At 43.0% G+C, this 27,014-nt stretch overlaps 1 long non-coding RNA gene across 1 annotated transcript; it reads right to left on the reverse strand.

The window, feature by feature from the left end:
- Positions 1-11,941: 11,941 nt before the first annotated feature.
- Positions 11,942-12,273, reverse strand: LOC121576031. The gene is made up of 2 exons (XR_006002407.2): positions 12,131-12,273; positions 11,942-12,051 (listed from the first exon to the last, which is right to left on the reverse strand). It is a non-coding gene; the product is annotated as an uncharacterized LOC121576031 (long non-coding RNA).
- Between the last annotated feature and the right edge of the window lie 14,741 nt (positions 12,274-27,014).

Genomic DNA, 27,014 nt, shown 5'->3' on the forward strand with positions numbered 1-27,014 from the left:
AACCCCAAACGGCATCAATCTGGGTTTGCTTCTTTGCCCCACTGTTCGATTCAGTATGTACAGTATATTATGTTGTCTATCTTGAGCTGTGGCATTACCGCTAGACCAGCCAGATCACAATCTTGGTTTCAATGTTTCGTCATCAGTCACCATAGAAGCCTGATTAAAGGTAGCAAAGATCTTAACTCACACCAATTTAGCGTTTTCCTGCTGCTATTGGTGAGACTAGTTGTTAATTTAAATGGTACGTTTTAAGTACCCACCATAAATGTAAGCTTGAAGGTATTGTTCGTCTAATAGTGAGACATCCTGATTTTTCTTCATCGTGGTGCACTTCCACATCCTCACATAAATGAGTGTATTACAAAGGGTTAAGGGTAGTCATGACAATGTTGCATCAGCTGTCTCTGCTCTATATATAGTAGGCATCCATCTTTGATGCATATGGAAAACAATGGGAACTAAATGCTAGTCATTATAATATTGTATTATTTATTAACATTAATTAACATGAATAAGTTCAACAGGAATGTACTATTAAAAGGAGAAAATGAATCTTCACACAAACTATCAAAAAGCAAAAAGCAGTCTAAAATGGATAACTGAAAAATATACTTAGAGAATACAGTACGTAAATCTGTGTGTTTACGTAATTCCTTCATATCTGAACGTTGTTTTAGAAAAAACGATGACTATCAAAATGATATACAGTGTGTATATACAGATTCAATCCTCTCTGATTTCAAATGGGATCAAGATCCTGACTGGACCATCAGAATCAGCAGTATCAGCACTTGCACAGAGACCAAGTTATTGTAGACTCCATAGTTCTCCTCTCCGTGCCTTTGTTCCTCGCATCCTAAATTGGTAGGAAACACATTTTAAGAGTCATTCGAATGAAGGTGCATGAAAAAAACAACAAGACAGTGGTAGTTATAATGCACAATGACTGCTTCAAGGTCATCTTTTACAGAAAGGTTGTCAGTGGAAGTGAAGCTGTAGAATACACATGGGTATGCAGTAGGCAGCAGAATTGGGCTCAAGATCTATCTGATTTCACAAGCATCTCAGTACGAGTGCTGATCTAGGATCAGCCCCCACTGTCCATAATCTGATTCATGATGCTCTAAATGGCAAAACTGATCCGAGGTCAGCACTCCTACGTAGTAAACTCTGAGACATGTTTTGAATATGGGCCCAGGGGAGCTCTGTCTTGATTGTGTCATGCTTGACTGCATTATTATGAGGAGCTTATAGCAATACAGCTGGGCAGTGTAGTGTACAGGCACCATAAGACTGCATGTGAATCAGACCTGGGTTAAAATACTATTTGAAATTATTATCAAAAGTTGTGCTTGATTGAGTTTGCCTGTTGCAATGGAGACAATTAGAAAAGTCCCAATAGTGCTAACCCCGCCCACCTGGCAGATTAAAGCAAACGCTCAAAGTATATTCAATAAGTAAGGGATAATCAACGAAGGGCTAAGCTCTGGAAAATAATGAACGACGTGGAAGGTGTGTTCCACGACGCGCTAGTGGAGTGGAACTGACCTTCCACGGAGTTGCATTATTTTCCAATTGACCCATAGAGCCCCGAGTTGATTAACCCTTTTATACCATAGCTATAATTTGTTCATTTGCAGGTAGAAATGTGTTCAACAGTAGCTAGCAAGTTTACTAGATAGCGACAGTAATTGCCTTGATAACCAAACAAACAGACTAGCTATTTTAGCTAACCAAACCATCAGTCATAGTTTGCCATTATGAAAATCGAATTCAACAATGCCAATAATGTTTTCAATTTGACTTTTGCTTTCTGTGTTCGTAAATTCACACCGATTTCAGAGCACTCTCATCTGAGTGTGCCAGAGTGCAGAATAACTGACACATTTTCGAACGCCCAACACCCATTGAATATGAATGACCGGTGTCAGTAAACATTGGCAAAAGAAAAATGTAGTTAAATTGTTGCCAGCAGCACAGTTACAGTCAACAACGCTCTAGATAACTAGCTCTGCTAGGGCGAGTAAAATGGTCAGAGTGAGGTGTTCCCTCATTTGTGTCTGGAAGTAGCTAGCAAGCTAGCCAACTTTAGCCAGTTAGCTTGGGTGCTTGACTGCCATTGAGGACCTCTGACTGGTCAAAGGACTGGATAGGTATCAACCGTCTCACTTTCACCTATCAAGCTGTTTCAGATCAAGGGTCACTGGTAATGGAGTAAAGGAGAGCGAGTCCATTGGGCTCAATCCTGCATCCATCCTGTCCCCTAGCAGTATATTGTACACAAGCCTCTTGGTCTGTAAGGTCACTTTGTATTTAGATGTATATGATGTATGGTTTTAAATAAACATACAATACAGTACCCTCTATTATACCATTAATACTGACTGTTTCTTTACCCAAATCCTCACCTCCCAGCATCGAACGTGAACCAGGTTTGATGCCGACCGTAACGGCGAAGTGACCGCAGTGGCCAGGATTGGATTTTTAGACTAGGGTTCTGGATGTCCCACAGCCCAGAAAGTGTCACATGTGATCTGAAGAATACATTCTCCATTGAAATCCATACAATGTGATGGCTTCAGGAGTACATGGAACTTACATTTACATTTTAGTCATTTAGCAGACAACTTCTCTAGGAAAAGGGAACAGAATGCAATAATAAGCCAAATAAATATTTAAAAGGTGCAATCCAAGCTATTCACAGCCATTTTGGTAGTTGAAATGAATTAAATGTAACTTATGCAATTTATAGTTTAAAAATATGGTTAAATATCCATAGCTCCATCTATGAGTGTGAGAGTGCTTACTTTTTTAGAGCCCATCCCTCAGCTTTATATGAATCAAATGTATTTATAATGCCCTTTTTACATCAGCAGATGTCACAAAGTGCTATACAGAAACCCAGCCTAAAACCCCAAACAGCAAGCAATGCAGACGTAGAAGCACCGTAGCTAGGAAAAACTCCCTAGAAAGGCAGGAACCTAGGAAGAAACCTAGAGAGGAAACAGGCTCTGAGGGGTGGCCAGTCCTCTTCTGGCTGTGCCGGGTGGAGGTTATAAGAGTACATGGCCATTTAAAGCCAGATTGTTCTTCAAGATGTTCAAACGTTCATAGATGTCCAGCAGGGTCAAATAATAATCAGTGGTTGTAGAGGGTGCAACAGGTCAGTACCTCAGGAGTAAATGTCAAGTTGGCTTTTCATAGCCGAGCATTCAGAGGTCGAGACAGCAGGTGCGGTAGAGAGAGCGAGAGAGTCGAAAACAGCAGGTCCGGGACAAGGTAGCACGTCCAGTGAACAGGTCATGGTTCCCTAGCCGCAGGCAGAACAGTTCAAACGGGAGCAGCAGCACGACCAGGTGGAATGGGGACAGCCAGGAGTCATTAGGCCAGGTAGTCCTGAGGCATGATCCTAATATACAATTAAGTAGAGGCGCTTTCAGTTTGTTATATTTCGAATTAAGGATTTTGGCCTTTAAAGCATGTTTCTCATATTTTTTGCCCCATTTATTCAAAGCATTTGATCAGTATAGTAGCTTGTTGTATCATTACTGGACTATTATGCGAACGTGGTCTATACCCCTGTGCTCTCAATGTACACTACCAGTCAAAAGTTTGGACACACCTACTCAATCAATTTTTTTTTTTTTTTTTTTACAATTCTTTAAATTGTAGAATAATAGTGAAGACATCAAAACTATGAAATAACACATATGGAATCATATTTGAGATTCTTCAAATAGCCACCCTTTGCCTTGATGACAGCTTTGCACACTCTTGGCATTCTCTCAACCAGCTTCATGAGGTAGTCACCTGGAATGCATATCAATTACAGGTGTGCCTTCTTAAAAGTTGATTTGTGGAATTTCTTTCCTTCTTAATGATTTTGAGCCAATCAGTTGTGTTGTGACAAGGTATACAGAAGATAGCCCTATTTGGTAAAATACCAAGTCCATATTATGGCAAGAACAGCTCAAATAAGCAAAGAGAAACGACAGTCCATCATTACTTTAAGACATGAAGGTCAGTCAATACGGAAAATTTCAAGAACTTTGAAAGTTTCATCAAGTGCAGTCGCAAAAACCATCAAGCACTATGATGAAACTGGCTCTCATGAGGACCACCACAGGAATGGAAGACCCAGAGTTACCTCTGCTGCAGAGGATAAGTTCATTAGAGTTACCAGCCTCAGAAATTGCAGCCCAAATAACTCATCTCAACATCAACTGTTCAGAGGGGACTGTGTAAATCATGCATTCATGGTCAAATTGCTGCAAAGAAACCTCTATAAAGGACACCAATAAGAAGAAGAGACTTGCTTGGGCCAAGAAACATGAGCAATGGACATTAGACCTTATTTGATATTTTTGATCCAATCGCCATGTCTTTGTGAGACGCGGTGTGGGTGAACGGATGATCTCCGCATGTGTAGTTCCCACCGTAAAGCATGGAGGAGGAGGTGTTATGATGTGGGGGTGCGTTGCTGGTGACACGGTCTGTGATTTATTTAGAATTCAAGGCACACTTAACCAGCATGGCTTCCACAGCATTCTGCAGCGATACGCCATCCCATCTGGTTTGGGCTTAGTGGGACTATCATTTGTTTTTCAACAGGACAATGACCCAACACACCTCCAGGCTGTGTAAGGGCTATTTTACCAAGAAGGAGAGTGATGGAGTGCTGATGACCTGGCCTCGACAATCCCCCGATCTCAACCCAATTGAGATGGTTTGGGATTAGTCGGACGGCAGAGTGAAGGAAAAGCAGCCAACAAGTGCTCAGCATATGTGCGAACTCCTTCAAGACTGTTGGAAAAGCATTCCAGGTGAAGCTGGTTGAGAGAATGCCAAGAGTGTGCAAAGCTGTCATCAAGGCAAAGGGTGGCTATTTGAATAATCTCAAATATGACATAGATTTGGATTTGTTTAACACCTTTTTGGTTACTAAACTCAGCAAAAAAAGAAACGTCCCATTTTCAGGACCCTGTCTTTCAAAAGACAATTAGTAAAAATCCAAATAACTTCACAGATCTTCATTGTAAAGGGTTTAAACACTGTTTCCCATGCTTGTAAAGATACCCAGGGTCCCTGCTCATCTGCGTGAACGTGCCTTAGGCATGCTGCAAGGAGGCATGAGGACTGCAGATGTGGCCAGGGCAATAAATTGCAATGTCCATACTGTGAGACGCCTAAGACAGCGCTACAGGGAGACAGGACGGACAGCTGATCATCCTTGCAGTGGCAGACAACGTGTAACAACACCTTCACAGGATCGGTACATCCGAACATCACCCCTGCGGGACATGTACAGGATGGCAACAACAACTGCCCCAGTTACACCAGGAACGCACAATCCCTCCATCAGTGCACAGACTGTCCGCAATAGGCTGAGAGAGGCTGGACTGAGGGCTTGTAGGCCTGTTGTAAGGCAGGTCCTCACCAGACATCACCGGCAACAACGTCGCCTATGGGCACAAACCCACCGTCGCTGGACCAGACAGGACTGGCAAAAAGTGCTCTTCACTGACGAGTCGTGGTTTTGTCTCACCAGGGGTGATGGTCAGATTCGCGTTTATCGTCGAAGGAATGAGCATTACACTGAGGCCTGTACTCTGGAGCGGGATCGATTTAGAGGTGGAGGGTCCGTCATGGTCTGGGGGAGGTGTGTCACAGCATCATCGGACTGAGCTTGTTGTCATTGCAGGCAATCTCAACGCTGTGCATTACAGGGAACACATCCTCCTCCCTCATATGGTACCCTTCCTGCAGGCTCATCCTGACATGACCCTCCAGCATGACAATGCCACCAGCCATACTGCTCGTTCTGTGTGTGATTTCCTGCAAGACAGGAATGTCAGTGTTCTGCCATGGCCAGCGAAGAGCCCGGATCTCAATCCCATTGAGCACGTCTGGGACCTGTTGGATCGGAGGGTGAGGGAACTTGCAGGTGCCTTGGTGGAAGAGTGGGTTAACATCTCACAGCAAGAACTGGCAAATATGGTGCAGTCCATGAGGAGGAGATGCACTGCAGTACTTAATGCATCTGGTGGCCACACCAGATACTGACTGTTACTTTTGATTTTGACCCCCCCTTTGTTCAGGGACACATTATTCAATTTATGTTAGTCACATGTCTGTGGAACTTCTTCAGTTTATGTCTCAGTTGTTGAATCTTGTTATGTTCATACAAATATTGACACGTTAATATTGACAGTGAGAGGACGTTTCTTTTTTTGCTGAGTTTACATGATTCCATATGTGTTATTTCATAGTTTTGATGTCTTCACTATTACTCTACAATGTAGAAAATAGTAAAAATGCACCATTCCTTGGCTTCCAACTCAGTTAGGAGTTGTTGAAAGATACACTTTTAGAATGTGGTAGTTAAAGTCAAGTCAACTCAATTCAATATAATACATCTTTCAGTTAATGTGTCCCACACTCACCTGAATCACATGCAAAAGCCTTTGGTGAGTCATCGTTGAAAGTCAGAACCCCTGCATGCTTCTTTTTATCCCATGGTGGTCTAATAACATTTCTTATTTTTGTGAGGTCTATCACCTGAAAGTATAATAGGACAAATGGACAAAAGAAAGAAGGCACATGTCCGCTCCCTGTTCGCTGCTCCCAAAGGTGATCTTTAATAATAAAGCCTTAGTGATACAATAACAACATTTCAACCAACACAGTCTTTGTCAGGATGTTGAAACATTGTTATTTAAAAGCTACGTCCAAGCTCACTTTGGGAGCAGCAAACAGGAAGCAAATGCTTACCCTCTTTATATATCTACATCTTTATACTTCGCGATAATTATATCTCTATCTTTCTTGGCCATCCCCTCTGCTACGTTTGAGACAGCAATTAGTCTCCTGTCAACAAATGAATGAAAGAACCACCACTCAATTTCATTGATAAAATATAAAAGAAAAAAACAACAACAACCACAATTACAACAGAGGTTGTGAGCAGTTTAGCGGATTACTATTTAAACTATGGTACTACTCTGGTATTTGAGATTGGTTGCTTACTTTGTGGTAACAGTGGAAGTTGTCCACTTGTTCATTTGAGAACCGATCCGGTCCTTTACTGGAGGATTTACTGAGAACGAGCCAGCACCTTCGATAGATCTAGAGAATGATTAGAGTACAACTCTTCCAGTAAAGCCATACTTCATAACGTAACTGTATTACTTTCTTCTCCTTTATCTTCATGCAAGATAAACTCAATATTAAGTCGATATACACTGAGTGTACAAAACATTAGGAACACCTGCTCTTTCCATTAAATAGACTGACCAGATGAATCCAGGTGAAAGATATGATCCCTTACTGATGTCACTTGTCAAATCCACTTCAATCAGTGTATATGAAGGGGAGCAGACAGGTTAAAGAAGGATTTTTAAGCCTCGAGACAATTGAAACATGGATTGTATATGTTTGCCTTTCAGAGGGTGAATTGGCACAACTAAAGATTTAAGTGCCTTTGAACGGGGTATGGTAGTAACTGCCAGGCGCACCGGTTTAAGTGTTTCAAGAACTGCTACGCTGCTGGGTTTTTCACGCTCAACAGTTTCCCATGTGTATGAAGAATGGTCCACCCCCCAAAGGACATCCAGCCAACTTGACACAATTGTGGGAAGCATTGGAGTCATCATGGGCCAGCATCACTGTGGAATGCTTTCGACACCTTGTAGAGTCCATGCCTCGACGAATTGAGGCTGTTCTGAGGGCAAAAGGGGGTGCAACTCAATATTAGGAAGGTGTTCCTAATGATTTATACACTCAGTGTATATTCAGAGAGAAAGAAAGAGAGAGAGAGAGAGATTCTACAGAAGCAGACAAGTGCAGTGATAAAATGGTCAATATTATACTGTTGCAAAATACGCATAATAGTTGAAGTGTTCAGTCTGACAGTCCAACCCCATTAAATAATCAACATATTATCAGATCAAATCGACTACTCCCACTCAAAGGAGTGATCTACAGTACAGGCACAACAGGTGGATTCAGGACCATGGTCAGCGCATAAACTGGACACCAGCTTGGCACTGGATTAGAATATTATTGCACAAAGAAGCAAGGAAAAATTAGAAAGCCCTGAAAGTGTTTTCATTAAGCCCAAAAGTGCATACTTTTTGCCATATGAAAACAGCCACACACAATACAATGCAAACACTTTAGGTCTACATCTTGAACTGTACGGTGGGAATGAAATGAATAGCTCACTTTGAATGAGAAAACACTACTGTATACAGCGCATTCGGAAAGTATTCAGACCCCTTTACCTTTTCCACATTTTGTTACATTACAGCCTTATTCTAAAATGGATTAAATTGTTTTTTACCCCTCATCAATCTGCACACAATACCCCATAATGACAAAGCAAAAACAGGCTTTTAGAAATGTTTGCTAATGTATAAAAAATATAAAACTTTAGTGCTGCAGAGAGACCTTCCTGCTGGAAGGTTCTCCCATCTCCAAAGAGGAACTCTGGAGCTCTGTCAGATTGACCATTGGGTTCTTAGTCACCTCCCTGACCAAGGCCCTTCTCCCCCGATTGCTCAGTTTGGCCGGGCAGCCAGCTCTAGGAAGACTCTTGGTGGTTCCAATCTTCTTCCATTTAAGAATGATGGAGGCCACTGTGTTCTTGGGGACCTTCAATGCTGCAGACATTTTTTGGTACCCTTCCCCAGATCTGTGCCTTGACACAATCCTGTCTCGGAGCTCTACGGACAATTCCTTCGACCTCATGGCTTGGTTTTTGCTCTGACATGCACTGTCAACTATGAGACCTTATATAGACAGGTGTGTGCCTTTCCAAATCATGTCCAATAAATTGTAGAAACATCTCAAGGAAGATCAATGGAAACAGGATGTACCTGAGCTCAATTTCGAGTCTCATAGCAAAGGGTCTGAATACTAAGGTATTTCCGTTTTTTATTTGTAATACATTTGCAAAAAATTCTTAACCTGTTTTTGCTTTGTCATTATGGGGTATTGCGTGTAAATTGATTAGGTCAAAAATGAATTTTATCCATTTTAGAATAAGGCTGTAACGTAACAAAATTTGAAAAAAGTCAAATGGTCTGAATACTATCCAAATGCACTGTAGGCATTCAGGCATGAAAACATGAAATCATTATACATAATACCACAGTGGGTATGAATACAGTACCTTACTTTCAATATAAGCATATAGGCCTGGGTTACCAAGGCAGGCATGAAAACATTAGGCTAAATCATAGCCTAAATAAACAGTATTCAGGGTTACTTTTCTTGTTTCATGTTTTACCGCACAAGGCGTAGAAGCCTACAGGCTTGGTGTTGAAGAGATTATTCCATCTTTGTCCAAAGAGTCACTGAGTTCTCTTTCAAAGGACAACAGGGCTAGATTGTTGAGACGTGCAGTCAGCATGCAATATCTGATAGATATTTTGATATGGCCTGTAGTGGAGAAGAGTCTCTCAACACTATATGAAGTCATAGGAAGGCTGATGATGAGCCTTAGTAGTCTATTGATGTTAGGGAAAATGTCAGGGCTGCATGCAGCGGTCCAAAACTTCAATATGGGATGGGAACTTCCTGACCTCCCCCCACTTTTCGACACAGTTGCTGAATAAACACGGTTAACCTAGCATCCTCAGCAGAGGTATGAAAGTGATCACATTGGGCCAGCAGTGATTATTTCAATGCAAAAGTCCTAGACCCTAGCAGACTGGCCGCTGCTGCTCTCATTATTCCATATTTATCCTCCTGGAACCGGGTGTGCAGCTCAGTCAGATGAGAATTCGTTTTTGGATCATATTTGGATATGAATTTACACATTTCCCAAAGATTGTCCTTATGAAGGGCCTCTTCACTCTCCCTATGTCATAGGCAGCACATGAGTTTGAAGTTAGGGGAAGCAAAAAAAATTATAATACAAATTACATGCATCTATCATAGCATTTGCAGACTAATGTAAGATAGCAGCATACTATTCCTAATGTGATATAAACACATTTCATACAATTCTACGTCACTTTACTTTCCATGACTGGAGACAATAGCAGACTCTTTAATACGACAAAGATGACAGGGTAGTCTACTCTGCTGACACCTGACAAACTGATATCAATAAAAACGACCTTGTCTTGATTGCAACCAATCTAATCGAGGCCTATGAAAAGGGGAGACACATATTGTGGGCTATGACGTCCATCTAGCCTGGAAGATGAAATTAGTGTCCTAAAAAAAAACTTTACAAGAGCATGGACAGTGAGTATGCGCACTCAACGGTGATATGGCCGATGCTCTCCGCTATAGTGCCAATAATATAGGTTACTGTCGGGAGTTGAGAATTTTGAACCAAAGACAGGTTAGAGTTTTTTCTTTGTCTCTCTTTTGTGTTTTTCCCAGCGATTGTATTTTGAAATATTATGATAGGCCTACTTTAGATGCTTTTCACTGACAGCCGCAAATCACCTATTTGAAATGCTGTGCGTGCTGCCCTAATTGTGCGCTTCCAGACTATAGTTTATACCCTGGCCTTGTGATTTAAAACAATTCACAGTGTTGGTGAACTAAATTATATGGAGAGGGAGTACAAACCAACGACGCTAGACAGAGAGGAATTTGCTTAAGCAAAAGGCAGTTTATTCAAACAGAGATATCTTGTACTGCTAATTACTCATGCATGGACCTAATCATATAGCACTCTAATAGTGTCAGCTGAGAAGGATGTTTAAACAGAGTTTACAGCATTACTTTATACAATGTAACATAAAGGGAGGGATTCTTCTCCTAGTCCCTCGATTGGTTCCAGAGGCGTGGGAGGCGGATCTGCTCTGTCCAGAGCAGATGCCCCATTGGTGCACGGCAGAGTCCTCTGCCCTTGGCACCCGACCAGTAGAAGGGGAGTTGAGAATGAGTGTGCGTGCAAATGAAATGTCTGTGTGTGTCAAGGGAACTCGTGAGAAGAAGGAACTGGTGATTGTGGCCGGAGGTGGGGGTGTTGTCCTGTTATCGCACTCCTGCAAGACTAGGCCATCTGGTGACAAGATATGGCTGCTCTTTTCTGTCCTTTGTTCGCTACTCAAATGTTATGCACAGACAACAGCACGCTGTTATTGAAAACGAGCTCCTAACCCAAATAGGTCTTGCACAACATCTTACACAACATATTACTCAGATCAATCTATAACATTTTATATTTACTACGACAACAGCAATTTTTTAAAAGAATCTAATGATCCTCTGTGACAAAATCATGCTCTCTGGTTTAGTGTTTTGAAGGATTTTATAAATTTTTGTACAGATAGGAGTAATAATATAATTTTGGCAAGTTCAATTACATTCACTAGAGGAGGCTTCCCTAGCCTATTTTACAAACCGCCTATGCCCTATGTCCACGTAGTGCTATGTCCTGTTTAGCGCACAGCATAATAATGTCCAGAACCACTTTGACGTGATCACGTCAGGGAAAAAATATGAAACGGCGATGCGCATTCTGACTGAGTGACAGAAACCAGCAAAAGTTGATGACAGAAAAAGTTGAGGACACACCCCTCAGCACGCTGCTCCTAATCTGCAGCTTTTTTGGTCTATAAACATGCAGGGAGATAGGTATTTTGCCAACCTAGGCCATCTGGTGACAAGATATGGCTGCTCTTCTCTGTCCTTTGTTCACTACTCAAATGTTATGCACAGACAACAGCACGCTGTTATTGAAAACGAGCTCCTAACCCAAATAGGTCTTGCACAACATCTTACACAACATATTACTCAGATCAATCTATAACATTTTATATTTACTACGACAAATCCCCCTCTTCACGTCTCCTAGACGTGATCCATTAATTATGGTGGCATGAAGCATCGTTGAATCAGTCTTAAAAGAAAAACAATAATGCAGAAAAGAAAACAACACATGATAACGCATAATGCAATTGTAAAAAATGTCAACCATCCCCCTCTAGCATACTAATTATATGGCCAGTTAATTAAACAATGTTAGTCCCCCTCTAGTGCACGATTAAATACATCAAAGCTGTTGTTCAAATTCTATTTCATCTTCCCCTAAAAGGGGTAGATTTGAGCTTGTTCGTTTACTCCTTCTACCTGGTCGAGGTTCTTTTTCCCATAAGGGAACCTTCATTTTGGTGTCAAATTTTGGTTTTGGCTGCTCAAATCAGCCCTGACTTCTGTCAGTGATCTAGAAGGAGTGGGGGCTGGTGTGCAATGAGTTAGATGGTGCCAGGGTGCGCCTGATTTACCTCTGACCTGGACTGAGTGTGAAGTAACCTCCTTCACTTCGTACGGTCCAGTCCACCTGGGTTCCAGCCACTTTCTCTTGTGGACTTTTACCTCACCCAGTCTCCCACTTTTACCTTCAGTGGCAGCGTACTTCCCGACAGCTCCCCTCTTGGGCCTTCTGCACCTGAGAAGAGAGTGCTGCAGAAAATTCCGTCAATTTCATCACATAATCAGTCATCTCTATCTGTTGTACATCAAGGGCGGGCATATGACCTCCCTCCCTTGGTGGACCTAGCATTTCTCTCCCTTACATTATCTCATGAGGAGAGAGATGGGTGCCTGCCCCTGGCGAGGCTCTCATAGCCAACAGACCCAAAGGCAGGGCTTCGACCCATGTTAATTTTGTTCCTGCACAAACCTTTGTTATTTTAGCTTTAAATGTTTGGTTGGCACGTTCCACGAGTCCCTGGGACTGTGGATGTTACTGAACCGGATCTGTGCACGACTCCGAATCTTACCTCCACCTTTTTCAGGTGTTTTTTGCTAAAATGTGTGGTTGTCAGATCTTATCTGCCTTGGTATACCGTACCTGGGTATTAATTCAGTTTGTAGCCACTTAATAACTGACCTAGCATCCTCTTATTCTGTAGTTTCTGTAGGAATTGCCTCTACCCATTTTGAAAACCTGTCTACAGTTTCTGTCATGTGAGGGTGCCACCAGATGTGTGGGAACTTTTGGAGGGTCTTAAACTTTCCCTCGTGCGTGGGCCCGTGGGCCTCACTCAACAGTTCTGGGCAGAGTCTAGCTGGTTCAACTAGTCTTCCATCATGGCACGTCCAGAGTTCGTCCTGTCCTTCTGCCGCCCCCTCCTGGGCCCAGACTGAGTGTTCATAGGGTCCTGCCGAGCTCTGCAACCGTGCTATATCGCCTTGGTTGAGTTCAGTCTGTGATGTCGGTGGTAGTAGTATTGGATGAGGATCACGCCTTCGGGCACCTGGAGTTCAGACAGGTGGGTTTATGGTTGTTGTGGGGGTCCTCCCTTTCCTCTACAGTCTCTTTTAAAATGTCCAGTTTTTCCACAGTTGTAGCACAGGTAGTTCCCTCTTCTAGGAGGACCTGGTGGAATGCCTTGCTGAGGCCATGGTTGTGGTTGTGGGCCAAAAGTCATGGTGCCTTTTAGGCTGTATAGTGAGGTGGGGCCAGGAGTGGTGCTGGTACTGGCCTCTGGGGAAGCTGTAGGAGAACCCTTAAATGGAGTTTTCATCTCTACTGGCGCTTCAGTGGCCACACACATCGTATCTGATTTCTTTGGTTGCACCCTCCTGCTCTCCAACGCCACTTTTTTAACTTTCCTATACTGTACTTTTCCCCTTGCTCTGTCTGTCATTCGTTGTTCTAGATATTCATTAAATTTGGGTTTAGTTATGTTTGGCCCTGCCATCTTGCTTTCTCTATCTTTATACACTTATCCCGTCCCTGGTGTTTTATTTCCAAGGATGTATTATCGGTATCAATACAGACTTATCTCATGTACGACACCCTCGTATATAAAGAGGCTGATTTATATAATTTGTAATGCAATTATTATCATAAAAATCAGAATTCCAGTCACATATACCAATGCAGTAATTCCTCCACAGCACACAACACGCTTTAATTGTCTCAGCTCTTGTTCTAGAATATGCACAGATCCAATATCAGTCCCCCCAATCCCTGGTTCTCGAAAACCTAGGTCAAATTCACTCAATTCCACAGATTGGTATTCAGTTTCATAAGTCTCACTATAACTTCCCATCATCCATTTACACGTTATAATACATAAAAACACACAACCAAAAGCCAATTGGAATTACAATGCTTAATAAATTCCGGTTCTCAAAGCGTCCTAAAACATATTCTCAGTTCGACTGCCACCCTCCACACGTCCTTATGTAAGGACCAATTTTACATGTGAAGTCACAGAAGCAACTAATGAATTTAGATTACCAGAGCGTCCTAAAACATAGTCTCAGTTCGACTGCCACCCTTCACACAACCTTAAAAGGCACCTTCATTATGTGAAGTCACAGAAGCAACTGGATCCCTATCAAAGGATTTTTAGTTTAGACAACTCGATCACTAGGAAGGACTTAGTCTCAGCTTAATTGTACCTTTCACACAACCATTTATATGGGACGTTTTAAATGTGAAATTACAGAGATAGCTGGCATCCCCGGGAATTTAGTACCTCTGGTCAATTTCGGTGATTCTCCCCCACCTAATGTCTAGAACTCTGCCACAGTTTAACGTGATCAACTCTCTCACAACCTATAGGGTAGGACCTCCCCTAATAGGATTTATGCAAAAGGTCTCAGTTCAAACTGGGTCCCTTTAGGAATCTAGATTATGGGTCAAATCTTATCCACATCATGTGTTGAATCGCAATTTAACCCATAGGATACAATCATCAGTATTCAGCCACTGGTAAGACTCTCATAATATAGTCACAGTTCTCAGTGTTCACAGTACCAGATATCTCATTTATGCCTTAATTCATTTAGGATGGAAATTATTTAACAAGTATTCATACTCACACTCAGTACTACTGATCAAAATTTGGTATTGGTCTATAATACAATATGCAAGATTTCGTTTTAACAGGCTCTGCATACCTTTTTAGAAGAGCGCGCTCTGATCAGGTTCCTGAGGCAAGACGAATAGTTGATGTCTCCTGGATTTCAGGTCACTCTTCCGTCTGTTTTTAGATCGATGATTTGCCTTTTCCTCTCGCACCAACTTTTTAGATCGAAATAGAAACCATCCTCTGCTACCATTTTGTTGGTGAACTAAATTATATGGAGAGGGAGTACAAACCAACGACGCTAGACAGAGAGGAATTTGCTTAAGCAAAAAGCAGTTTATTCAAACAGAGATATCTTGTACTGCTAATTACTCATGCATGGACCTAATCATATAGCACTCTAATAGTGTCAGCTGAGAAGGATGTTTAAACAGAGTTTACAGCATTACTTTATACAATGTAACATAAAGGGAGGGATTCTTCTCCTAGTCCCTCGATTGGTTCCAGAGGCGTGGGAGGCGGATCTGCTCTGTCCAGAGCAGATGCCCCATTGGTGCACGGCAGAGTCCTCTGCCCTTGGCACCCGACCAGTAGAAGGGGAGTTGAGAATGAGTGTGCGTGCAAATGAAATGTCTGTGTGTGTCAAGGGAACTCGTGAGAAGAAGGAACTGGTGATTGTGGCCGGAGGTGGGGGTGTTGTCCTGTTATCGCACTCCTGCAAGACTAGGCCATCTGGTGACAAGATATGGCTGCTCTTTTCTGTCCTTTGTTCGCTACTCAAATGTTATGCACAGACAACAGCACGCTGTTATTGAAAACGAGCTCCTAACCCAAATAGGTCTTGCACAACATCTTACACAACATATTACTCAGATCAATCTATAACATTTTATATTTACTACGACAACAGCAATTTTTTAAAAGAATCTAATGATCCTCTGTGACAAAATCATGCTCTCTGGTTTAGTGTTTTGAAGGATTTTATAAATTTTTGTACAGATAGGAGTAATAATATAATTTTGGCAAGTTCAATTACATTCACTAGAGGAGGCTTCCCTAGCCTATTTTACAAACCGCCTATGCCCTATGTCCACGTAGTGCTATGTCCTGTTTAGCGCACAGCATAATAATGTCCAGAACCACTTTGACGTGATCACGTCAGGGAAAAAATATGAAACGGCGATGCGCATTCTGACTGAGTGACAGAAACCAGCAAAAGTTGATGACAGAAAAAGTTGAGGACACACCCCTCAGCACGCTGCTCCTAATCTGCAGCTTTTTTGGTCTATAAACATGCAGGGAGATAGGTATTTTGCCAACCTGTGGAGTGTTTGGTGCCGAATTCTTCAAACAATCCGCGGCTTCATGGAGAAGCTCCGATATAGACTTGTAGCTTTCATCCGTTGTTGAGCAGAGTAGCTACATCCAAGGCGAAAGAGTATGCCGTTGAATGCTCGACTTCAGCGATATCTTTCACTTTAGCCACTAAAGGCTTTGAACCAATGACTTGCTTGACCTCGCCCACTTCTATTGATTGATGTACCGATTGCAATTATGGAAATAAAATGAAAAGAGTAAGGAGGGATACAGCCAGGGGCGGTGTGTTCATTAGGGCGATATGGGCGATGCACTGCCAAACGGGAAAAGGAAGGGATTTTTTTTCTAATCAATTATATCACAGCAACAGTAGTTATCAGTGTTCTAATCTAGACGTCTGATCTGCCACTAAATGTCCAATCAGGCTAAAGTCGTGCTTCAAATGGCCCCGCCCCTTTTGGGGCGATTTCAGTCAGGTTGAAAATCGCCCCAGAAGTCTCTCATAGACTCTCTTGTAAAATCATTTTTTTTTCAAATATCAGAGCTTTCAATACAATCTCTATGGGTTCGGGAGGGCTTGCACTTACGCGCTTTCGTCATACGTAACATAACCATGAACGTAACTAAGAAAAGAGCGGGTAGCAGCGTCAATCAATTCACGTACTACTGTCAAGATGGCTAGCGTTCAGTGCAACTTCGATTGTCTCTTTGAAAGAAGTTCCTTTTGTCGGCGAACAAATCAAGATAAATTGGCAACGAAACAATTAGGACCTCCCAGACCAAATTTAATAATTCAACAGGTTTCTACTAAAGGGGGAAAGTCCTACACCCGAGGATTTTCCAAAAATTGGTACGAACGAAAAACCTGGCTAGCAGGCTGCGATGTAGCTAATGCAGTCTTCTGCTACCCCTGCTTACTCTTTCACCCTGAAGGCGGCACGGCAGACAGCACCGCTTGGACAGCGACTGGTGTAACGGACATGCATCATCTTTCAGAAAAGATTAAGAAACATGAGCTGTCAAAGACCCACATGGATAGCTGTTTGAGATTGTCTGCTTTGGGGGAGAGTGAACATTGCCACTCAACTGGATGAGGGATACAGGCTAGCTGTCCGCCGCCACAACGATGAGGTTAGCAAGAACCGCCACATCCTCAGCCGGCTAATCCAGTGTGTGAAGTTTTATGGAGTGTTTGAGTTAGCTTTGCGAGGCAAAGATGAAACTGAGGGCTCCACCAACCCTGGTATTTTTCTTGGACTTGTCAACTTTGTGGCACAATTAGATGAGGTGTTTTATGGAAATGCATATTGTTTATGCAGTGTTGAGGAATGTGAAAGAACACCCTTGATTATTTTTACTGTGATAACTTATTTTGCTTTTGTAAGCCAACACTTTTGAGATCAGTCAATAAATGCTTCTGGTATTGACTTATATGCTGCCCCTGTCTTCATGTTGTTGCTGGACATATCTTTTTTTAAATGTGTGTAGGTCACCTAAATCATCAGAAAAATTGCCCCCCCTGAGAATTTTTTCAGGAGCCGCCACTGGATACAGCTTTTGTCATATTTAACTTTTCGTAGCAGGTTAGGAGAAGTTACGCAGCAGGTTAGGATAATTAACGTAGCACGTTAGGAGAATTTAGGTTAAGCTTAGGAAAAGGGATGGCTAAAATGGTCCAGTCAATGTGCCCCCTCCGCAAAATACTGCTGACAGATAAAAATGAAGTTTAGTAATTATTTAAAATCAGGACAAATCTGAGAGGGCAAGTGCCCTTGTGCCCCCTATGGGCATGGTGCCTCTGGCGTGGAGTGTATAAACAGCATTGAAGCCATGCACTCAACAACTCTTCAAATACACACTTTTCAGTCTCACTTTAAACAAACTATAACGTGTGAAGACTTTATAAGGCTGACATAGATGCTTCACAAATGATTTATAAGTAAAATGATCATAAGTCCACATTTAGCAAAGCACAGATCTAAAGACTGGTTTATCACCCTTAGATAGTGTATATTTGTTAATACATTATTTGTATGGCATCGAAGTATGCTTTCTAAAGGGCTTATGAAGGTTTAATCTAGCTTTAATTTATCTCCAATGATGATGGATCACCTTATAATAGGCTATATTAATAAAAAACAATAAGCATTCATTAGCAGCTAACTAGTCATGAAGTCTGTCAAGACTCCCTCCGAAGCTGCCACCTCTCCTTGTTCAGGCAGGCTTTGGCGTTCGTCGTCACCGGCCTTCTAGCCACTGCCGCTCCTCATTTCATAATTCCATTGGTTTTGTCTTATTCATCACACACACCTGGTTCATATCCCCTCATCTGTACCTGTATAAGTGTTCCCTCTGCCCCCTTGTCTTTGTGTGTGATTGTTTATTGTGAGGATAGGGAAGTTCGATGGAGCTCCTTGTATTTTGTATCGCCAGGTTATTTTCCCCGTGTGCCTTGTTGGTTCCAGTGCGCCTGTTTTGCACACTGGACTGTTTTGACGCATTACTGCATAACTCTGTTTTCCGAAATAAATCCTGTTGTTCTGTGATTTACCCTCCTGCGCCTGACTCCTTCAACTCACCCATCACAGAATCACACACTCGTTATGGAGTCAGCAGGAGAAGAGCACATGCAATGGATTGGGTTCTTCAGGTCGTCCAACGCCTGGAGAGGAGAAGACCCGATCTTTCGGGACCAGCTGGCCGACCGGATCCAGACACCCACACCCCAGCACCCAGAGGGATCCATATATACCGACCACAGGATTTCGACGGGACAGCTGCTCTTTGCCAGGGATTCCTCCTATAACTGGAGTTGTACTATTCGAACATCAGCCCAGCTCCATTGGAGCGGGAGAAGGTGTCCACCCTCGTCTCCTGCCTCTCGGGGAAAACCCTGGAGTGGGCAATGCGGTCGGAGTGAAGGAGGAGCCGCGTTGGACAACTACGGGGAGTTTGCTTGCCTCTTTCGGGCCGTCTTCGATCACCCGCCCGAAGGTAGAGAGGCAGGCGAGCGGCTGGTCCACCTGAGGCAGGGGACGAGGACAGCGCAGGACTTCGCCCTTTAGTTTTGGACTCTAGTGGCTGGGTCCGGGTGGAACGAGAGGGCCCTCATCGACCACTTCGGTGCCATCTACGAGAAGATATCCGATGGGAGCTAGCCTGCCGGGACACCATGTTGTCCTTCAATCAACTGGTGGACATGGCCATCTGGTTGGACAATCTGTTGGCTGCTAGAGGACGTCCTGGAATGGGCATGCCCGTTCCACCCCCCCAACCCGGATCACGAGCTGATGGAGCGGGGTGGAGCGGCGATCCGGGAGAATGGAGGACGACTTTTTTCTGCACGCTGTCGTCTGCGTTCTTTTGGGTCTGGAGGTGGCAGGCAGGGCACTCTCGCATCACCCCAGGTATTGAACACCCACACTCGTTCAGAGCCCTCTGCTGCGCACTGTACCCTACACATCCACTTTCCTGATTACACAGTAGTTTCCCAGTGTAAGGCGCTGGTCGATTCAGGCGCAGCTGGGAACTTTATGGACAGGTCATTTGCATATAGTCTAGGCATTACATTGGTTCCCCTATCCATTCCACTCCCCATCAGAGCACTAGACAGTCGACTAGGGTCCGGGTTCGTTAGGGAAGTTACAGCACCAGTCACTATGGTTACGCACAAGACCCATAGAGAGCAAGTCACCTTTTTTATTATTCAGTCTCTTGATTTCCCTGTTATGTTAGGTCTTCCCTGGTTAGCACTACACAACCACACCTTTTCATGGCCGCAGAGGGTTCTCACGGGGTGGTTGCGAGAGTGTCAAGGTAGGTGTCTAGTTGTTTCTGTTGGTGCAACCACGGTGGAAAGTCCAGACACTACCTTCACCGTGCACATTCCCTCCGAATACCTCGATTTGGCGCACGTGTTTTCCAAAACGCAGGTGACCAAATTACCACCTCATCGGGCGGGGGATTGCGCGATAAACCTCCGGGTAGACGCTGTGCCTCCCATGTGTATCCCCTGTCGCAGGCTGAAATGGAGGCTATGGAGACATACGTCTCCGAGTCCCTGTGTCAGGGGTTCATACGTCCCTCCACTTCGCCCGCCTCCTCAAGTTAATTTTTTGTGAAGAAGAAAGACGGAGGTCTGCGCCATTGCATTGATTACCAAGCACTGAACAAGGGGACAGTACGTTATAGTTATCCTCTACCCCTCATTCCATCTGTATCGAGTCAATGCATGGGGCGCGCTTTTTCACAAAATTAGATCTCCGGAGTGTGTACAACCTGGTGCGTGTCCGAGAGGGGGCCGAGTGGAAGACAGCATTCAGCACAACCACGGGGCATTACGAATACCTGGTGATGCCGTACGGTTTGATGAATGCTCCATCAGTCTTCCAGTCCTTTGTGAACGAGGTGTTTCGGGACATGCTTGGTCATGGTGTAGTGGTCTACGTCGATGACATTCTGGTGTATTCCGCTATGTGCGCCGAACATGTGTCCCTGGTTCGCAAAGTGCTGGCCCGACTGTTGGAACATGACATTTATGCCAAGGCAGGAAAGTGTCTGTTTTTCCAACAGTCCGTCTCCTTCCTCGGATACCACATTACCACTTCAGGTGTGGAGATGGAGGGAGATCGAATTTCAGCCGTGTGTAATTGGCCGACACCAACCACGGTTAAGGAGGTGCAGTGCTTTATTGGCTTTGCCAACTACTATCAGAGGTTTATCCAGGGCTTTGACAAGGGCGCAGCTCCCATCACATCTCTGTTGAAGGGTGGGCCGTCCCGGCTCCGCTGGTCTGCTGAGGCTGACGGGGCCTTCAGTAACCTGAGGGTTCTGTTCACCTTAGCCCCGGTACTGGCCCATCCCGATCCATCACTACCGTTCATAGTGGAGGTGGATGCATCCGAGGTAGGGATAGGCGCTGTCCTATCTCAATGCTCGGGCACGCCACCCAAGCTCCGCCCCTGTGCCTTCTTCTCCAAGAAGCTCAGTCCGGCGGAGCAGAACTACGACGTTGGTGATGGGGAGCTGTTGGCTGTTGTCCGAGCCCTGACCGTGTGGAGGCACCGGCTCTAGGGGGCGAAACAACCTTTCCTCGTCTGGACGGACCACCGTAACCGGGAGTACATCCGGGAAGTTAGGAGGCTGAACCCTCGCCAGGCCAGATGGGCCCTATTCTTCACCCGGTTTGATTTTACATCCCAGGTACGAAGAACGTGAAGGCAGACACACTGTCACGGCTGTACGGCACAGAGGAGAGGCCCATAGACAACACCCCCATACTCCCGGCCTCCTGCATTGTGGCATCGGTAGTGTGGGTGGTGGACGCGGACATAGAGCGGGCGTTACGCACAGAGCCATCTCCACCTCAGTGTCCAGCTGGGCTGCAATATGTGTCGTCTCTTGTCCGTGACCGTCTGATCTATTGGGCACACATGTCCCCCTCCTCTGGTCACCCAGGTATCGGTCATACAGTGCGCTGCCTGACTGGAAAGTACTGGTGGCCTACCTTGGCTAAGGACGTGAGGGTGTATGTCTCCTCCTGCTCGGTGTGCGCCCAGAGTAAAGCACCTAGGCACCTCCCAGCGGGTAAGTTACAGCCCTTACCAGTTCCACAACGGCCTTGGTCCCACTTGTGTATTGACTTTCTCACTGATCTTCCCCTCTCTCAGGGTAACACCACCATCCTGGTTGTTGTGGACCGCTTTTCAAAAGCCTGCCGCCTCCTTCCTCTGCCCGGTCTCCCCACTGCCCTGCAGACTGTGAAGGCCCTGTTTACTCACGTCTTCTGGCACTACGGGGTGCAAGAGGACATAGTGTCTGACCGGGGTCCCCAGTTTACATTCAGGGTCTGGAAGGCGTTCATGGAACGTTTGTAGGTCTCGGTCAGCCTGACCTCTGGTTTTCACCCCGAGATTAATGGGCAGGCGGAACGGGTGAATCAGGATGTGGGTAGGTTTGCTGGTGGTGCTGGGTTCCGGTGAGGGATATCCTCGATTCCTCCCTATTGTGCCAGGCAACCGCAATTAATCTAGGCCTACATTTTCTCGATTTTTGGTCTTGGCCATTGTGGAGAGGTTGGAGTCTGTTTGATTGAGTGTGTGGACAGGTGTCTTTTATACAGGTAACGAGTTCAAACAGGTGCAGTTAATGAGTGGAGAACAGGAGGGCTTCTTAAAGAAAAACTAACAGGTCTGTGAGAGACGGAATTCTTACTGGTTGGTAGGTGATCAAATACTTATGTCATGCAATAAAATGCAAATTAATTACTTAAAAATCATACAATGTGATTTTCTGGATTTTTGTTTTAGATTCTGTCTCTCACAGTTGAAGTGTACCTATGATACAAATTACAGACCTCTACATGCTTTGTAAGTAGGAAAACCTGCAAAATCGGCAGTGTATCAAATACTTGTTCTCCCCACTGTACATAACTTTCAGTGGCATACAGTATACTCTTATTTGCATAGCCTTGTATTCGCAAAGCAACAAATTATATTTGTTTTGAGTTCAGCTCCACACACATTTCAGGTGAATGACACTTGGCAGCGGTGCAAAGCAAAGACCATATTGAGAAACCAAGGGTAATGTTACTGTCACCCGTTTTATAACACTTGCCAATGTTTTTGTGTACTTCACGTCAAGGCTTTGAGTTCGAAGCTTTTGAAATACCAGAACATGAGGATAATATTGAGTCTGTGTCAATCAGGTGGTGACAGACAGTCCCCTTTGGGAAAACACATATTGTAAAGGCCTTGTTTGAAGATAAACATGCTGCATGTGTGCACAGTGTGATATTTTCAAAGGGGAAAGAATGTTTATTTGTCCTTAAATATGCTCTTATGGAGATCTGGTCCACTTAAACCTGGACTTTAGTCAAATATCATGATAGTTGTATACACTTGACTTAAGAGGCCACCAATAATGCACACAAATAGTGTTGTACAGTGTGATGAATCAAATCAAATATTTTTATTAGTAAAGAAACATACAATACATTTTCACTTGATGTGTTATGACTGAACTTAAAAATGCATATAAAAAAGCATGATATGCTCTATGATGATATAACTATATTATACTGATAATACTAATACATTACTACATAATTATTTGGACTATTTAATTATTACTAGATGTATACTACATCATATTTTTTCCTGTATCACATTCATTGATTTAGCTATGTCTTCTTCAATTTCCTGTTGCATGCAATTCAGCTTTTAGCTCCCATATATACTGAAATAAAACTAAATTAAACATTACTGCAGATTCATATTCACAATGTCAACATAAATTATGTAATAAGAAATTACAATATTATGTAATTCAGTCCAAATAAGTTCCTTCTTGTGATACAAGACATCTCAACTTGACCATAAAGTAGATGTTTTGAACAGTAATAATAATAATAATAATAATAATAATAATAATAATAATATGCCATTTAGCAGACGCTTTTATCCAAAGCGACTTACAGTCATGCGTGCATACATTTTTGTGTATGGGTGGTCCCGGGGATCGAACCCACTACCTTGGCGTTACAAGCGCCGTGCTCTACCAGCTGAGCTACAGAGGACCACAGTAGGACCACAGTAGATGATACACTGTCTTAAATACCCAGCTGTGTATTTCAAATCAGTGTATTATGTGTGTGAAATTATATAATAATATTAATGAAATTAAATATATTGAATATGATGCAATATAGTCATATTTCTCCACACTGGAATCTTCTCCCTATAGGATTCCAATTGGTTGATTAAAAAAATATATAATTCATATTATTCTTATCAATAAGACATTAAAACAAAGTTATATCAGTTTGTCAGAGTCTGGTCTAGTGATAGTGCTGTCAACTTTTGATCTCACATTGCTCCTTTCGGCATGGGGTTTATACCTGTATTCCTCTACAGAGTAAATTTGAAAGTGTTAAATCAACACTATAAGTGTTAAATGTATCACTGTCAGCGAGTACATATGGTCCCACTCTACACAGAGTAAAAAGTACACTGATCAAAGTGTTACATTTATAGTGTTGATTTAACACTGAGTGCAAAAAGTTAACACTGCGGGTGTTGATCAAATTTAACACTAAGAGGTAATCAACACTTTGAGTGTTATAGTGACACTCACTAGTGTTGATCTAGGGTGACTCCTATTAGAGTAAAAATGTGTTTACTCTATTCAGTGTTAATTAATTTAATCTTCCCCCATGTAAATGGAAATTATATTCTGTAAAATAACTTGGAATTTCACAATAAACTCAAGCAAAGCTGTTTCAACATTCAAATATGTTTATTATGACCAAACCATAAGTCTCAGCCCTGGCTTAAACTGTTATCAAGTGACAGTAGGGGGAAATGTAGCCCAACAAATCCCTTGCTCCATATGACATGAGCAAATCAAAAGGTTTGTGGTACATGATGTCATTTACATGAAATACCTTGCATGGTAGACTTCACTTCAAAACAACTTTAAATGCATGCAAATGATCATCAAAACATAAGGTTTCAAGAGCTGACCCAACCCAAAAAACATTTTCCTCTTTCAGAACAATAGCCTTAATTTTGTAAAATACTGGCATTTAAATGACTACTTCACCACATATGACCAAATCAAGACGATATTCTGTGCCATGGTGCTTTCCACATTTAACTGAGAAAACATTTGTGTGCACTGAGACATTCAACTTGGCAGCAATCTCATGGCCTTCTTTCAGGTCATTGAGCCTTGACATCTTTCCTGGACCTATAGCTAGTCTATCCTGGCTGAACGTTTCACAATTATATGCCATGTACTTTTGGTGTTTCTTGGCTAAGGTCATAGTGACATTCTTAAAACTCTTCAGTAGTTTTTTAAATAAATTATGTTTTGCCTCATAGCGCATACACCATGAGTGAAGAATGGGCCCAACATTCCTTATACAACGAGGATAATGTATCATGAAGTGGTGTTTCGGTAACAGATTTCTATCAGGAAACAAATACTTGAAAAGCCTATGATGTTCAGCAATTAGGTGCTTCAGATAGATAGTCATGCCCTCTGTTAGTATAGGAGAAAACCCAATATTTACAATTTGTAGTAGTAACAGAAGCAGCTGCCAGTATGTATCTTTCTGTTCCAGATCACCAAATATCAATGGCAAATTACGGAGAAGACACCAAGACTGAATAGCATTTAGACCCAAATCATTGCTCCCATCATCCAATTTTACTGCAGGTGGACAATTCCTCCTCTCTGTGTAGCCATAGTTATATACTGTAACAAATTACCTCAAATTGTGCAACTCCTTCTAAAATGTAATGCATTATATAAACAGAAAAATTGTCTGTAGTATTGAAGTACTGCAGAGAGTTTAATAAGCAAGCATGCTTCACACCGTACACGAGGTAGTGTTGGGTTTGACTGAATAGTTTGACAACGGTCTGAGTGCATGTGTTTTGTTCGTAAAGTCACTCTTGGGTCATCCTCAGAGAACACAGTTTGAACATCCACTTTCTCAGTGAGGCACAAACGGCAACAATAACGAGCACTAAATGATTCCACAAAACCAAACAGGCAATGTATACCAAGATTACCTCCAGTTACTTGGACAATACTGCCATGTATACGACCACTGAAGAAGGGAACTTCAATACCCTCAGTCTCAAGCACTTTCAAATCCCTTACTATTGGCTCAAGAATGGAATCAAAGGTCCTGGGTATGGAAGAGTGCACATAAGTGAAAATGTACCAAAATTGAATTAAACTTGGGGGGAACATTTCTCAAAGTAAAGTTTATACCTCTCAACTTGTGAATACTCTTTTTTGATCCCAATGGATTAGCAGTCTCAAAGTCGTCCTAAAATAGTTGAATGCATTTTTCTCTTTAGAAAAGAGAGGATGTCTCTTCATACATACAGTCCCTAGCAAAAGTATTCATCCCCCTTGGCATTTTTCCTATTTTGTTGTATTTCAACCTGTAATTTAAATTGATTTTTATTTGGATATCATGTAATGAACATACACAAAATAGTCCAAATTAGTGAAGTGAAAAAAATAACTTGTTTCAAAAAAAATATTTAAAAAAAATAACGGAAAAGTGGTGCGTGCATATGTATTCACCCCCTTTGCTATGAAGCCCCTAAATAAGATCTGGTGCAACCAATTACCTTCAGAAGTCACACATATAGTTAAATAAAGTCCACCTGTGTGCAATCTAAGTGTCACATGATCTCAGTATATATACACACACACGTTCTGAAAGGCCCCAGAGTCCGCAACACCACTAAGCAAGGGGCACCACCAAGCAAGCGGCACCCTGAAGACCAAGGAGCTCTCCAAACAGGTCAGGGACAAAGTTGTGGAGAAGTACAGATCAGGGTTGGGTTATAAAAACACATCTGAAACTTTGAACATCCCACGGAGCACCATTAAATCCATTATTTAAAAAATGGAAAGAATATGGCACCACAACAAACCTGCCAAGAGTGGGCCGCCCACCAAAACTCACGGACTAGGCAAGGATGGCATTAATCAGAGAGGCAACAAAGAGACCAAAGATAACCCTGAAGGAGCTGCAAAGCTCCACAGCGGAGATTGGCGTATCTGTCCATAGGACCACTTTAAGCCGTACACTCCACAGAGCTGGGCCAGATAAAACCCATTGCTTAAAGAAAAAAATAAGCAAACACGTTTGGTGTTCGCCAAAAGGCATGTGGGAGACTCCCCAAACATATGGAAGAAGGGACTCTGGTCAGATTAGACTAAAATTGAGCTTTTTGGCCATCAAGGAAAACGCTATGTCTGGCGCAAACCCAACACCTCTCATCACCCCGAGAACACCATCCCCACAGTGAAGCATGGTGGTGGCAGCATCATGCTGTGGGGATGTTTTTCATCGGCAGGGACTGGGAATCTGCT

This window comes from Coregonus clupeaformis, chromosome 10 (genome assembly GCF_020615455.1).
Source record: "Coregonus clupeaformis isolate EN_2021a chromosome 10, ASM2061545v1, whole genome shotgun sequence".
Lineage (NCBI taxonomy): Eukaryota > Metazoa > Chordata > Actinopteri > Salmoniformes > Salmonidae > Coregonus > Coregonus clupeaformis.